This window comes from Lathyrus oleraceus, chromosome 1 (genome assembly GCF_024323335.1).
Source record: "Lathyrus oleraceus cultivar Zhongwan6 chromosome 1, CAAS_Psat_ZW6_1.0, whole genome shotgun sequence".
NCBI classification, from domain to species: domain Eukaryota; kingdom Viridiplantae; phylum Streptophyta; class Magnoliopsida; order Fabales; family Fabaceae; genus Lathyrus; species Lathyrus oleraceus.
Window position 1 is genome coordinate 257,443,239 of NC_066579.1, and position 14,895 is coordinate 257,458,133.

Sequence of the window (14,895 nt, forward strand, 5' to 3'; positions counted from 1 at the left end):
TTAAGTCTTTAAAAATTCTGATTTTTTTTTCTCCAAGGTCCTTTGAGCTTGTTTGACCTATGATAAATATCATGGCCATTTCTTTGGTGTTTTGATGAGGTTTTAGGAATTTGACAAACCATATTTAATTTAAATGTATTATTTTAGTCTTTTTAATTTGAATAAATGCTAATTAATTGTGTTGACAAATTGTGATGACTTATTTGAGTTTGACTCTTGTTGTTGGGTCTTGGTCAAGGTTGGTTTGACTTTGTTAAGTTAATATCATTGGATTTAGGGGATTGATGGAATGTACATTCCATCTTCCCAAATGAATGGATGATATTACTTTGGTAAAAGTCCTCCTTTGAACAATTTGAGTTTTGATCCATCCCCCTCCCTCTTCATCTCATTCCCATTCTTTATGCATTCATCTCATTTGGCCTATGATATCTCAAAGTCCTAAGGCTAGTTGATTGAAAAATCAACATAAGTATGGATGAGATTAGGCCACCTCTTTTGCATATTCTTTTTGTATGTGGTATGTTTCATGAGAATAGTCTATTATACTATGTCTCTAACATGCATTAACACCAAAATTCTATTGCCTGGACTCAAATAGTTGTGACTTCTACATAAGTCCAATTACGATTGCTTAACATAGCGCTAAATTTGTGACACAAAAAGGCATATCATTCTAGTTAGTGAGATTGTAAGTCTTCCCTCTTTCATGGTATTGTGTGGAAACTTGACCTTTTTTCCTTTATTTTGGAAGATGTCTTGGTTCAAGGATCCATGCTTGTGATAAGTGGGTTGAGTGTTCTCCAAAGAATGAATAAAAAACAAAAAGCAAAAGAAAAACAATACTAATTTCTAACTCATTAACAACTAACTTTTAATTTCAAGCCATTTACTTTAATGTCATTTAATTTTAGTCTTGATTCATTTGCCATTATTCATACCATTCTAATTGTTTATGTTAATGCAATTTTCACTTTGTCCACTTGGACCATATTGTGTGATATTTTCCATTTTGTGGATACTTTGTTTGTTTGTGTGGCCTTTGACCATTAATGTACATAATAACAAAAAAATCCTAAAAATATTTTGTGTGGACTGTTGACTTGATTTTGGACAAATGGACTTAGAATTTAGGCAACATTCCTATGCTAAAGGACTTGGCCAATGCCAACTTTCATGTAACCAAGTGCTTGTGATTTGAAACTTCATTTGATACATCATTGAAGATCCATTTGAGTTCATCTGCAACATGATCATTGTGAAGCTGTTATTTTGAACCTGTGACTTATGACTTCATCTGTTACATGGGCTATCTTAAAGAAGATCATGGAGTGGCTAAGCTTGGATGTGGCTATCTTTATTTGATGTCTTGCTCTTCAAGATTGATATAATTGTGCATTTGTGTGTTGCTTGATTCGAAATGTCCAAGGGAATTTGGGTTTCTATTGATATTCTTGTTTATTGGATTGCTACCCATTGGTCAGATCTTTTCAACCCTTAACTTTTAATTTTGTGCATAGTATTAGTCTCTTCATCTCCCCCAATTTCTTTAATTTCAAAAATCTCTCCGTCATTTATTTAAAGAAAAATCTTTTTTGAACAAGTTTTGTTCTAAACTTTGACCACTTTGCAAAAAGATAGAAACTTTGGCCTTATGCCATTGAATTTTCAAACTTCCTTTTCTTAATCAAACTTGTAAATAAATTTAATTATACTTGACTTAAACTTTCAAAGAGCCAAAAAAGAACTAACTCATTTAAACCATTTTTGGGCCTTTGTGCCTTTCAAACTTAATTTTTGTTAAAAGTAATGAATCCTCTTTGAAATTTGTATCATGAACTTCGAGGTTTTGATCCCTCATTTTTATGTTGGTACGCAGACACAAGTCTGAAGGTCTTGTCAAACACAAAAATATAATTAATGAATTCTTTTCTCATCCCCCATTCTATTTATTTGTAAACATCATTTTGTACCAAATACATATGCACACAAAAAGGGCTCCCTAGGAGTACCTAGGACACTTTGGGTGCTAACACCTTCCCTATGTGTAACCAACCCCTTACCTGTAATCTCTGACATTTTATTAGTTTTAATTTGAAAACTTCTTACTTTTGGGTTTTATTCGTACTTTTTCCCTTATCCCTTGGAAACAATAAAAACGCGGTGGCGACTCTTGTTATTAGATATCTAGCTTATCCATAGCTTGATCATCATGAATATACCGCTACATAAATTAAGTGGCGACTCTGCTGGGGATTAGTCTCCAGTGGGTTTAGCCTACTTTTTGTGTGTATATATTTGTATATATGTGATGTTTGTATATATGTATGTGTGATATAATCTGCTTGTTGTGCTTGGTGATCTCTGAGTGGTGAGATAAGTTCTGACCCGAACTTGAGTGTAATTAAGATAGGAGGATGGTATAGTCATGTTCGACTTGTGTGGAGTATTCCTTAACATGTTGGCTTGAGATCCATCTGCTCAGTGGAGACTATTTGAGGTTAGGAATTATTATCTCTAATTTGGGTCCGAGAAGCTGAGGACCGTAGAACATTTACCCCTCTTGGCCTATTTAGGACGTACTGCGGAGACTATTCAAGTGTAGACTTGATAACAGTTGTTACACGATACTACACTCAGACGAGTTTCTCTTGAGAATATTATGGGTCGATGAGTCAGTCATCTTAACCTGTAATATCCGATAGATGGAATTAAGACTCTGGGAACTTTTTAGCACATGAACTACAGGTTTTTATCCTTAGTTCACTCCTTTGGGATGGTTCTTACTCAGACTCCATGCTCGTGACTTACAACAAACCCTTGATTCTTGGTTGATCCAATCAAGTTTTGTCAATATCAATGGAACTTGGGCCTTGTGTGGGATCCCTTATTTGTGATTGTTGCATTCATGCATTCATGCGCATCATAACATTCATCACACGAAAATTTCAAGGAACTGAGGTATTATTTGCAAATATTAACAGACCATGGATTATGGTCGAAAGAGTTAAGGAAGCTAGCATCTTTTTTATTAGATCCCTTGGACTTCAAACAACATCATGGGAAGCTTCTATGTATCTTGTCTGCTAATGTGGTTGAAGGACTTTTGAGTGTATTGGTGCAGTTCTACGATCCGTCTCTACCGTTGTTTCACTTTCTCAGATTTTCAGCTTGTGCCTACCTTGGAGGAGTATTCTCATCTTTTGGGGATACCTGTTTCTAGCAAGGTTCCTTTTAGTTGATTGGAAGAGATTCCCAGATCTCATCTTATTGCTGAAGCTCTTCACTTGAAGAAGTCTAAGATAAAGGCTCACTGGGTGAAGAAAGGAGGATTATTTGGATTGCCATCTGATTTCCTCATCAATGAATCTACTGCTTTTGCTCAAGCCGGTTGTGTGGACGCTTTTGAAGCTATCTTTGTGTTGCTCATTTATGGATTAGCTTTGTTCCCTAACATTGACGGTTTTGTTGATGTTAACGCCATTAGACTTTTCTTAATTGGGAATCCTGTGCCTACTTTTTCGGGTGATATGTATTTCTCTTTGCATCTAAGGAACTCTAAGGGTGGTGGAACTGTCGTCTATTGCATTCCTCTTCTATACAAGTGGTTTATTTCGCACTTGCCTCAGACACCTGCTTTTGGGGAGAACAAACAATGTCTACGGTGGTCTCAGAGACTTATGTCTCTCACTAATGATGATATAGTTTGGTATGATCCTTCTTTCAGATGTTTGGAGATTATTGATAGTTGTGGTGAACTCTCTAATGTGCCTCTCATTGGTACACAAGGAGGAATTAACTACAACCCTGATTTGGCTCGTCATCAACTTAGGTTCCCCTTGAGAGACAAATCTAATAACACTTTGTTAGAAGGTCTTTTCTATCAAGAAGGTAAAGATCCCCAACATTTGAAGCAAAAGATTATGCATGCTTGGCATAATGTGCATAGGAAGGGAAGATCCGAGCTTCGTCCATGCAATTGTGTTGCTTTGGAATCTTACACTCTTTGGGTGAAGAAGAGCGCTTTAGAGTTGAATATGCCTTATCCTTGTGAAAGACCTATGTCTATGGTTGTGGTTGAGTCATTAACTCTCCCTAACCAAGATGTAGAGGAGTTGGAAGACGCACTCGTCAAGATGAAGCAAGAGAAGGGTATATGGGAAGAGCGCTTTCGTGCTTTGAGCAAGAAGCGTTAAGAGTTGCAGTTGGAGTCTAAGGACAAAGATGCACTTATTGAGTTACTTGAAGACTGAGTGACAAAGAGACAAAGAGAGACATAGGTTTCATCTTCTAGCATGCCTCAACCTTCCAATGCTTGGAAGAAGATTGTTGATCATCTTGTCCTCGAGAAGACTCAAATGAGGGATTCTTTTGAGACCGAGATTCGTCGCATTCGAAGGAAGTACGTGCCTTCAGCCAGATCTTCTGACATTGTTGTTAGGAATCCTTAGGATGACTAGTCTCCTTTTCTCTTGTATTTTCATTTGGTTTATGAAATTGTACTCAGTGTAATCCTTCCAATTATATAAATGAAAAGAGATTTTTGGTCATATAAAAATTATTGCAATTGTTGATATATATATATATATATATATATATATATATATATATATATTTATATATATATATTTGCAAATGATATAGTAAGTTCCTTGAAAACAAAAATAAATAAACAAGCATTGCATTTCATGCATCATTTGCATAAGCAGGTTTCTCTTTCGCCATATGTCTCATTGGTGTTTCTTCTGTGCTTTAGCCAAGCTGACTCATCGGTACAACACCCGCGCCAATCATCTCAAAATTATGGAGCATCTAGAGCAAGAGAACAGAGAACTGAAGGATGAGATCGCCCGACTGGCTGCCATGATGAAGTCAGTGTTGGTTGCTCATAGCCAAGCTTCTCCAACGCCTGCAACTCCTCCTCCTCATAGGACAGTTATTTCAGAGGTGGCTACCTCTACCATGCCTGCTGCTACCGCTCACTTCGCGCCTACTATGCCTTCCGGATTCCCGTGGGGAATGCCACCCAACTTTATGCCTGAAGGCTTTTCGCCTACTTTTGTTTCCATGTCGGCATCTAGCTCGGTCATGTATGTGCCACCTCCCGTTGTGCACACCTTACCTCTTGTAGAGGACACCATTTATCACTCTGAGCCGTCAGAGGGTCCGGATGTTTATGAGAAAATATATGAAATGAAGGATCAGTTTCTTGAGCTGCGCAAGGAATTGAAGATGCTAAGGGGTAAGGACTTGTTTGGAAAGAGTGCTGTTGAGTTGTGTTTAGTGCCCAACGTCAAGATCCCGGTGAAGTTTAAAGTGCCTGACTTTGAAAAGTGTAAAGGGAACACATGTCCGCTCAATCATCTAGTGATGTATGCTCGCAAGATGTCTACTCAGACTGACAATGATCAACTGTTGATTCACTACTTCTAAGACAGTCTGACCGGTGCTGTGCTCAGATGGAATATGGGTTGGACAGCGCAAGCATTCGCACCTTCAACGACTTGGGAGAGGCTTTTGTCAAGCAGTATAAGTACAACATAGATATGGCCCCTGATAGAGACCAGCTGAGGTCTATGTCTCAGAGAGATAAGGAGACATTTAAATAGTATGCGTAGAGATGGAGGGAATTGGCTGCTCAGATCACTCCTCCCTTGGAGGAAAAAGAGATGACAAAGATCTTTCTGAAAACTTTGAGTTTCTTTTATTATGAACGAACTATTGCTAGTGCCCCCAATGACTTTACCGAAATGGTAAACATGGGGATGAGGCTTGAGGAAGGAGTCTGAGAGGCACGATTGTCAAAAGATGAAGCATCACCAAGTAAGAGGTATGGCAGCAATTTTGGGAAGAAAAAGGACGATGAAGCGAATGCAATAAGCAGTGGGAGGCAGAGGAGGCCTCAGATCAGAAGGAATCAACCATCCCATCAACATCACTATCAAGTATCTTCAGTCATTCTAGTTTTCTCTAATAATCAATCAACACCAGTTCAACAACAACAACGTCAACAACAACAACCGCAACAACGAACAAACACCTACAACAACAACAATACCAACAACAATCATCATTAACAAAACTTTGAGAGGTAGAAGGTCTTTTTCGACCCGATTCCTATGTCTTATGCAGAATTGAATCCATCTTTGGTTCTCAAGAACCTACTTCAAACAAGAAACCCGCCACAAATTCCAGAACCACTTCCATGGTGGTACAAGCCTAAGCTTTGTTGTGCTTTTCATTAAGGAGCATCCAGACATGATATAGAGAACTGCTATCCGCTCAACTATGAGGTTTAAAAGCTGATGAAGAGTGGAATGGTGTCCTTTGAGGACCGTGCGCCGAATGTGAAAGCAAATCCATTACCCGCCCATGGGAATTCTTCTCTGAATATGGTGGATGGTTGTCCTGGCGTGTTTAAGGTTTTTGATGTGCGTTTTATCCGGAGATCCTTGGTGCAGATGTATAAGGACATTTGTATGGTGAGTAATTGTGAGCATGACCATGATGGTTGTGCTGTTTTCAGCATTAATTCAAGGAGTTGCGAAGTTGTGAAAAGGGACATGCAACGAATGATGGATGAAGGCATGATTCAAATTGTTCAATCCCGTCATGTAGATGATGATGTGAATGTCATAATGCCCATTTTCAAGCAGCCAAAGAGATTGTTAATCCAGTATGACAGCAACAACAGTAACAATGTCAGCAATTGATCAGTATCACCGTTGGTTATACGGTTAGCGGGCCCAGTCTCGTATTCATCTGATAAAGTTGTTCTGTATCAGTAAAATTCTACAATGATAGAAAGTGGTCAAGAGATCCTATTGCGTACGACTAGCTCTGTAGTGAGCATTGCTGATGTAACCAAGGTGACCCGCAGTGGTCGAGTTTTTGGGCCGATGTTCCCAAAGGATAAAGAAGAATCAGTTGTTGGAAAGAAGGTGGAAGTTCCTGTTGTAGATCCAGTTTATGCTTCAAAGGGTAAGTCTGGTGAATCCAGCGATTTGAAGGATAACGATGATGATGAGGTACTTCGTTTGATCAAGAGAAGTGAGTTCAATATGGTGGAGCAGCTGCTCCAAACCCCCTCAAAAATCTCAGTGCTGTCTCTGCTCATGAATTCTGAAGTGCACAGAGAAGCACTGCAGAGAGTTTTGGAACAAGCATTTGTAGAACATGATGTTACAGTGGATCAATTCGATCATATCGTGGCTAACATCACTTCTTGCAATAATCTTAGCTTATGTGATGAAGAACTCTCTGAGAAGGGAAAAAATCATAATCTGGCTTTGCACATTTCTATGAATTGCAAAGAGGATACTTTGTCGAATGTGATTGTTGACACCGGGTCTTCGCCAAACGTACTGCTGAAGTCAACTATTTCAAAGTTGTCATATCCAGGAGCGCCTATGAAGTATAGCGGTGTAATCGTCAAAGCTTTTTATGGTTCGCGTAAAACAGTTATTGGTGAAGTGGACCTTCCAATTAAGATAGGTCCGAGTGATTTTCAAATTACTTTTCAAGTAATGGATATCCACCCGGCCTACAGTTGCTTGTTGGGAAGGCCATGGATCCATGAGGCAGGAGGTGTTACCTCCACTTTGCATCAGAAGCACAAATTTGTGAAGAATGGAAAGCTTGTGATCATTGGCGGGGAGAAGACGTTGTTGGGTAGCCACCTGTCATCTTTCTCTTATGTTGAAGCTGAAGATGAGGTCGAAACTCTGTTCCAAGCCTTGTTTATTGCTACTGAAAAGAGAGTTGGGGCGACTATGTCCTCATTGAAAGATGCAAGGAAGATTGTAGAAGAAGGCAATGTTGATCAGTGGGGGCGCATGGTAGATGTCTCCGATAACAAAGGAAGAACCGGTTTGGGGTTCCATATTTTGTAAAAGCAAAAATTAATTTTTTCACTTAGGGAAATCGATTTACCACAGGAGCATTACTTTTCCAGAAGCGAAATTTTAAGTGTTTTAACTAGGTAAATCGATTTATCTCTTAGGGAAATTGATTTAGCACTGAAAGATCTTAAAATATTTTAAAGGTTGCAACAGGGTAATCGAGTTACCCATTAGGTAAATCGATTTACCACTGTGCGTTTCTGAAAAATCAGTGGCTGTTGATACACCATTTCATGGAATCTTTTCATTGCATCTTTGACAATTGTTCATGATTCAATCAGAAAATTACCATGTTTCATTTGAGGTGTTATGTGCATATAAATACATGATCTTTCAAATTCAAATTTCACCTCTTACAATCAATCTCTTGGAATTTTCATAATTCACACTTATTGTTTTAAATCTTCATTCAAGATTTTTCTGCATATTTTCATATCATTCAAAACATAAAATTCTTGAGCAGTCTAATATCTTTGTGTTGTGAATTATTTTCATTGGAAGAGAAGATCAAGCAAATTGATATATCACTTTGAGTGATCATTATACTACAAACTTTACATTCAATCCATTGTTGTAATCCATATCTTATTTTTAGATTTGTTGAAAAATAAGATTGTGTGTTTTGTAAACACCTTGCTGTCCAGGATTGTTGGAAGCAAGAGAGTTGAGTTTGATAGGACTGTTCTCATATCAACTTGGTGAATCACAAGAGGTTTTTCTTGGTGATTGTGTCTGTCGTGTACAAATCATAACAGATAGTGAAATCTCTTTCATGTTGAAAGGGGACTAGAGTACTCTCGATCCGTGAGGGGAACCAGGATATTTCTTCGTGTTCTTTATCTTTCCGCACTTTACCGTTCATCGCTTAACATAACCAGAAAAGAAAGAACAAAGTTTTTCATAAACCGAAAAAAGTGTTCAAAGATCCTAATTCACCCCCCTCTTAGGCGCTACTCAACTAACAATTGGCATCAGAGCAGGTTTTTGTAACTTGCTCCATAGATCTAGACAATGGCTTCCGCAAGCGCAGACCCGATTTTTAAAGATGGAGGTAGTAGCAACAAACCACCTCTATTTTCTGGCGAGTATTTCGATTTCTGGAAAATCCGCATGAAAGCACATTTAGAAGCACAAGGAGATGGTATCTGGGAAACCATTGAAAATGGTCCGCATAATCCAACAAGTGTGATCAATGGTGTTGGCACTCCAAAGATCAAAAGTATGTATGATGAAGACGATAAGAAGAAAATAATTAATGAGAAGAAGGCCATCAACATTCTTCAAAGTGCATTAAGTATGGACGAGTTCTTCCGCATATCACAATGCAAATCTGCAAAAGAAATATGGGATACCTTGGTGGAGACTCACGAAGGAACCACTGAAGTCAAAAGATCCAGATTAAATACATTGAGTCAAGAATACAAAATGTTCAGAATGCAGCCCGGAGAATCCATCGTTGCTTTACAAAAAAGATTTGTTCACTTAACAAATCACTTAATCGCTCTTGGGAAGACCTTCACAAATGATGATATCAACCTTAAAGTGCTTAGATCCTTGACTAGAGAATGGCAACCAAAAGTAACGGCAATATCGGAGAAGAAAAGTCTTTCCACTATGACGTCCGCATCATTATTTGGAAAACTCCAAGAACATGAACTTGAACTTGGAAGACTCGAAAAGCATGAAAATCAAGAGAAGAAATCCAAAGGAATTGCTTTAAAAGTAGATTCAAAGGAAGATAGAAATGATGGCGTATAAGAGGAAGATGAAAATTGCATGCTCCTTGTTAAAAGGCTTGGTAAGTTTTTTTAGTAAGAATGACAAACCCTTTAATGCAAAAATAAATAAACATTTCAGGAAAAGGGAGGCTTCCACATCTACGCAAGAAGTCACATGTTATGAATGTGGAAAGTAAGGTCACATAAAGCTGGATTATCCGAAACTCTCAAAGAAAAGTGGCTTTAAAGGCAAGAAGGATTTTAAGAATAAAATGGCATATGTTGCATGGGAAGATAATGAGATAAGTTCTTCATCCAAATCAGAAAGCGACGAATGTGCAAATCTAGCATTAATGGCCTCGCACCATTCCGACGATTAAGATGAGGTTAGTAATGAGTTTTCTCTTTTCGATAATGATGCACAAGGTGCTATAAATAAACTTCTTGAAGAATTCAAAATTTTGTATAAAACTATATCATCTCAAAAGAAAACAATTTTATCTTTAGAAGAAAAAATTGTGACAATTGAAAAGGATGTCAACGGTGAAAAACAAAAGATGATTAGTGAAAAACAGAATTTTGTATGTAAAAATTGCGAATCACTTTCTTTCCAAATTGACCAATTTAAAAGAGTTCTTGAAAGGTATGAAAAAGGACAAATTGGGTTGGAAGTTGTCCTTAGCCAACAAAGATATTCCAATGACAAAAGTGGACTTGGTTATTCAAAATTTTCTAAGCCAAGTTAAAACAAAGATGTCTTTGTTAAGGCTAATGACCAACCAACCAAAGAGAAAGTGAACAAGGCAAAAAATGTTCATCACTATCCTAAAGGAAAAAGATTTTCTAAAAAGAAATCTTATGTTCCTAGATATATAAGAAAATTTGAACCTACTTATTTTTATTGCGGAATAATTGACCATATACCTAATGCATGCTATGTTAGAGACTTTAGCGTAGCAAGTGGGCATTACGTATGGGTAAAGAAAGACACTAATTATGAAGGACCCAAAGCAATTTGAGTACCTAACAAAACGTAACTTTGTTTTGTAGTAATGCTTGAAAACCACATCAAATCTTTGGTATCTTGATAGTGGATGTTCCAAGCATATGACGGGAGACATAAACAAATTTTCAAATCTAGCATTGAAGGCCAAGGGTTATGTCACATATGGTGATAACAACAAAGGTAGAATTCTTGGCATAGGCAATGTTGGAGCACCATCTTTCACATCCATTGAAGATGTCCTTTATGTCGAAGGACTAAAGCATAATCTTCTAAGCATTAGCCAACTTTGCGACAAGGGCTTCAAAATCAAGTTCACCAAAGATGAATGCTTGATTGAAGATGAAGTCTCTCATGAGGTAAAACTCAAAGGTACAAGAATTAATAATATTTTTATGATTTCCCTTGATGATTTATCTTTGAAGGTAAAATGTCTTATGGTAAACAATAATGAGTCATGGTTGTGGCATAAAAGATTCGCACATATTCATATGGAACATTTGAATAAACTTATAAAGCATGATCTTGTCATTGGTTTGCCTAAGATAAAATTCGTCAAAGATAGACTTTGTGATGCATGTCAAAAAGGGAAACAAACCAAATCAACTTTCATATCAAAGAATGTGGTGTCCACTACAAGGCCACTACAATTGTTGCATATGGACTTATTTGGTCCATCAAGAATAAGAAGCTTCAGAGGTAATGTATATGCTTTAGTTATTGTTGATGATTTCTCTAGATACACTTGGACTTTCTTCTTAGTGCAGAAAAATGATGCATTCAAGGCATTCAAGAAATATGTGAAGCAAGTCCAAAGTGAGAAATCGCTAACTATTTCCTCCATAAGAAGCGACCATGGTGGAGAATTCCAAAATGCCTCCTTCGAAGATTTTTGCGAAGAACATGGAATATTTCATAATTTCTCGGCACCAAGGACTCCTCAACAAAATGGAGTGGTGGAGAGAAATAATAGGTCACTTATGGAACTTGCACGAACGATGCTAAGCGACTAAAATCTTCCAAAGTATTTTTGGGCGGATGCGGTAAGCATGGCATGCTATGTAAGTAATAGAATTATCATTAGACCTATCCTGAAAAAGACTCCCTATGAACTCTTCAAAGGAAGGAAACCAAACATATCTTACTTTCACATTTTTGGGTGCAAATGCTTTATTCTCAACAATGACAAAGACAATTTAGGTAAGTTCGACGAGAAGTCCAACGAAGTTATATTTCTTAGATACTCTCTTACAAGTAAAGCTTTTAGAATATATAATAAAATAACTTTAAAAATTGAAGAATCTATGCGTGTTACTTTCGATGAATCTAACCCCTCCAAGGAGGATATTGTTTTGTGTGATGATGATGATATTGTAGAAGTTCCTCAAATAGGTACTTCAATTGGAAACAATGGTGATCAACCAAAACATCAAGATGAACAAAAAACAAATAATAATGATCCACCTAAGGAATGGAGAACTCATCGGGATCATCCGATTGATAAAGTCATTGGTGATATTAGTCAAGGCGTTGCAACAAGATTAAATCTAAAAGATGCATGCTTAAATATGGCTTTTGTCTCACAAATTGAACCTTCCAAAGTTGATGAAGCCTTAGGTGACGATCAATGGATAATTTCTATGCAAGAAGAGTTAAACGAATTCGAAAGGAATCAAGTTTGGGAACTTGTCCCTAGGCCAAGTGATAAACACATCATAGGTACCAGATGGGTGTTTAAGAACAAGCTTGATGAGAATGGTATAATTGTTCGAAAAAAAGCCAGATTGGTGGCCCAAGGATATAATTAAGAGGAAGGCATTGACATTGAAGAAACATTCACTCTGGTTGCAAGGTTAGAAGCTATTCGTTTATTACTTGCTTATGCATGCTCATTAAATTTTCAATTATTTCAAATGGATGTCAAGAGCGCATTCTTGAATGGCTACATCAATGAAGAAGTCTATGTTAAACAACCCCCGGGCTTTGAAGACTTCAAAAATCCTTCACATGTTTTCAAGTTGAGGAAAGCTCTTTATGGCCAAAAGCAAGCACCTAGAGCATGGTATGATCGTCTCAGCAACTTTCTTTGTGAAAAGGGATTTGAAAAAGGTAAAATTGACAAAACCTTGTTTATTAAGAAAATAAAAGATAACATTTTATTGGTTCAAGTCTACATTGACGACATCATATTCGGCTCAACAAACAAACAAATGTGTGAAGAATTTTCATTAATGATGCAAGGAGAATTCGAGATGTCCATGATGGGTAAGATGTATTATTTTCTTGGACTTCAAATTAAGCAATTGAAGGATGGCATCTTCATCAACCAATCACAGTACTGCAAAGAGTGTAGCACCTCAAATTTGCACCTCCCATTTTATACATTCATTTTCATGTTTAGGTCATTAACATTACATTGTCCACTGCATAGCATTGCATTGTCCTCTGCCCCAGTGCAAGTCATCAGTCAAGACTGGTCAGGAGATCCAATTGTGCAAGCAAGCAAGTGCAATTATTATTGAAGCAAAGCCCTAGGGTTGTTTCATTGAGTTCATATGACCTAGGGATCATTTTGAAGTGGTTTGACCAAAGATTGGAGGCTCAGAGACCATCAGTCAAGATGCAATTCATCTAAAACCCTAGAAAGTCAACCAAAGTCAACTGTGCATTCAATCATGGATTTGAAGGTGGGAGATGGTTAGAGAGGCCTCATTCATGTCCATACAAGTCTCATTTGACATTTCAAACATCAACAATGAAGAATTTGAGGTCAGATGAAAAGTTTCCGAAATTGTAAGTGACCTGTAATTTGAAACTGCCAAAACTGGAAAGGTTTTCTCCTCAAGTTTACATCATCAAGAAAGCTTCAAATGAAATTTTGTCCAACATGAAAGTTGAATATCTTGCTCTCACCTTTCCAAAAAGTCCAAGAACATGAATTTCTCATGTATGGTTAAGAAGTTATGTATCAATCATGGTCAAGAAAATTTGAAGTTCAAAGGGGGATAACTTTCACACCAAAAGGCCAATTGAAGTGGGATTTTTTGTAACATTCTTATTTTGACATGAGCTATCCAAAACATACATCAAAAACCATGCATCTCCATTACAAAATTTTGGCATTTTTCATTTGCAATTTTGGAGGGAAAAATCAAATTTGAAAAATAGGCATTGGCTTTACATTTTTTCACTTGCATTTGCCTCCTAACAACATTTGAAGTGGATTTGGCTCAAAAACCGTGCACTGTTTCATTGGATTCATGCACATGAGGGTGAATTTCGAATTTGCACTTACACTTGCATTTCCACTAATACACTTGCATTTTGGCTAAGTGAGATTAAGAGCTTGATTAGTGCAACATATATATAGCCTAAGCATAACAGAAATGAGATTAACAGCTCATAATTTTCAGATCTAAAACTTTTTTTCACTTTGCTCTCAAACTTTTTCTTCATTTTTCTGCAAATTTCTTCGAAGGCATTGCTTGGTTCTTGACTAATCTATGATCCACAAGCATTTCTGAAGAAGATTGAAGCAAGATTCCATCATTTTCGTGCACATTGTGGAACTGTTGAAGCAAGCTTCCATTCATGGCAGTTGTGGAATTGAGCAACATCAAGGACAATTGAGCAACAATCCTTCATCCATTCATCTACCTAAGCCTTGAGGAACTTCTGTTTGAGCCTTACGAAGCTTGAAAACACTGATTTCAGTTCTGCATCTCTTTGAAGGTTAGGATTCGAATCTTGTAATTGTTGAAATTAGGATATGCATGTTGTAGATCTTGAATTCCTGAGTGTGCTGAGCTTTATCTCGTGTATTTTCATCAAGAATTAAGAAAGTTATGTTGAATCTAAGATTGACATGTGAAATTTCTTTTGCTCGATCCAGGCTTGTTAGTGAAAATTAGGTTAAATTGATCATTGATTAGTGATGTACATTAGAAGAGGAGTCCAATGGTATAGGTTTTGTCCATTTCTGTCCATGAATGTTCTCGAGCCTATGAATGCGTATGAACATGGATGAAGATCTAGGGTTTTCGTTCTCATAAGTGAGTTTGATCTTGTGAGCGCCATTCTGCATGTGTTTTGATGTTAACCGCCATGTATTGGACCACGTGTGCATGACTTGGCTGAATGATTGGTGTAGCGCACTTCTAATTGCCATGTAGACTTAAGTGAAACGCAGAGTTTCACTTAAGTAGCGCTTGGTTTGAATTCCACCACGGTTCGAATCTGGCTGATGTTGGTTTCCACATTGGCCTTGCATTTT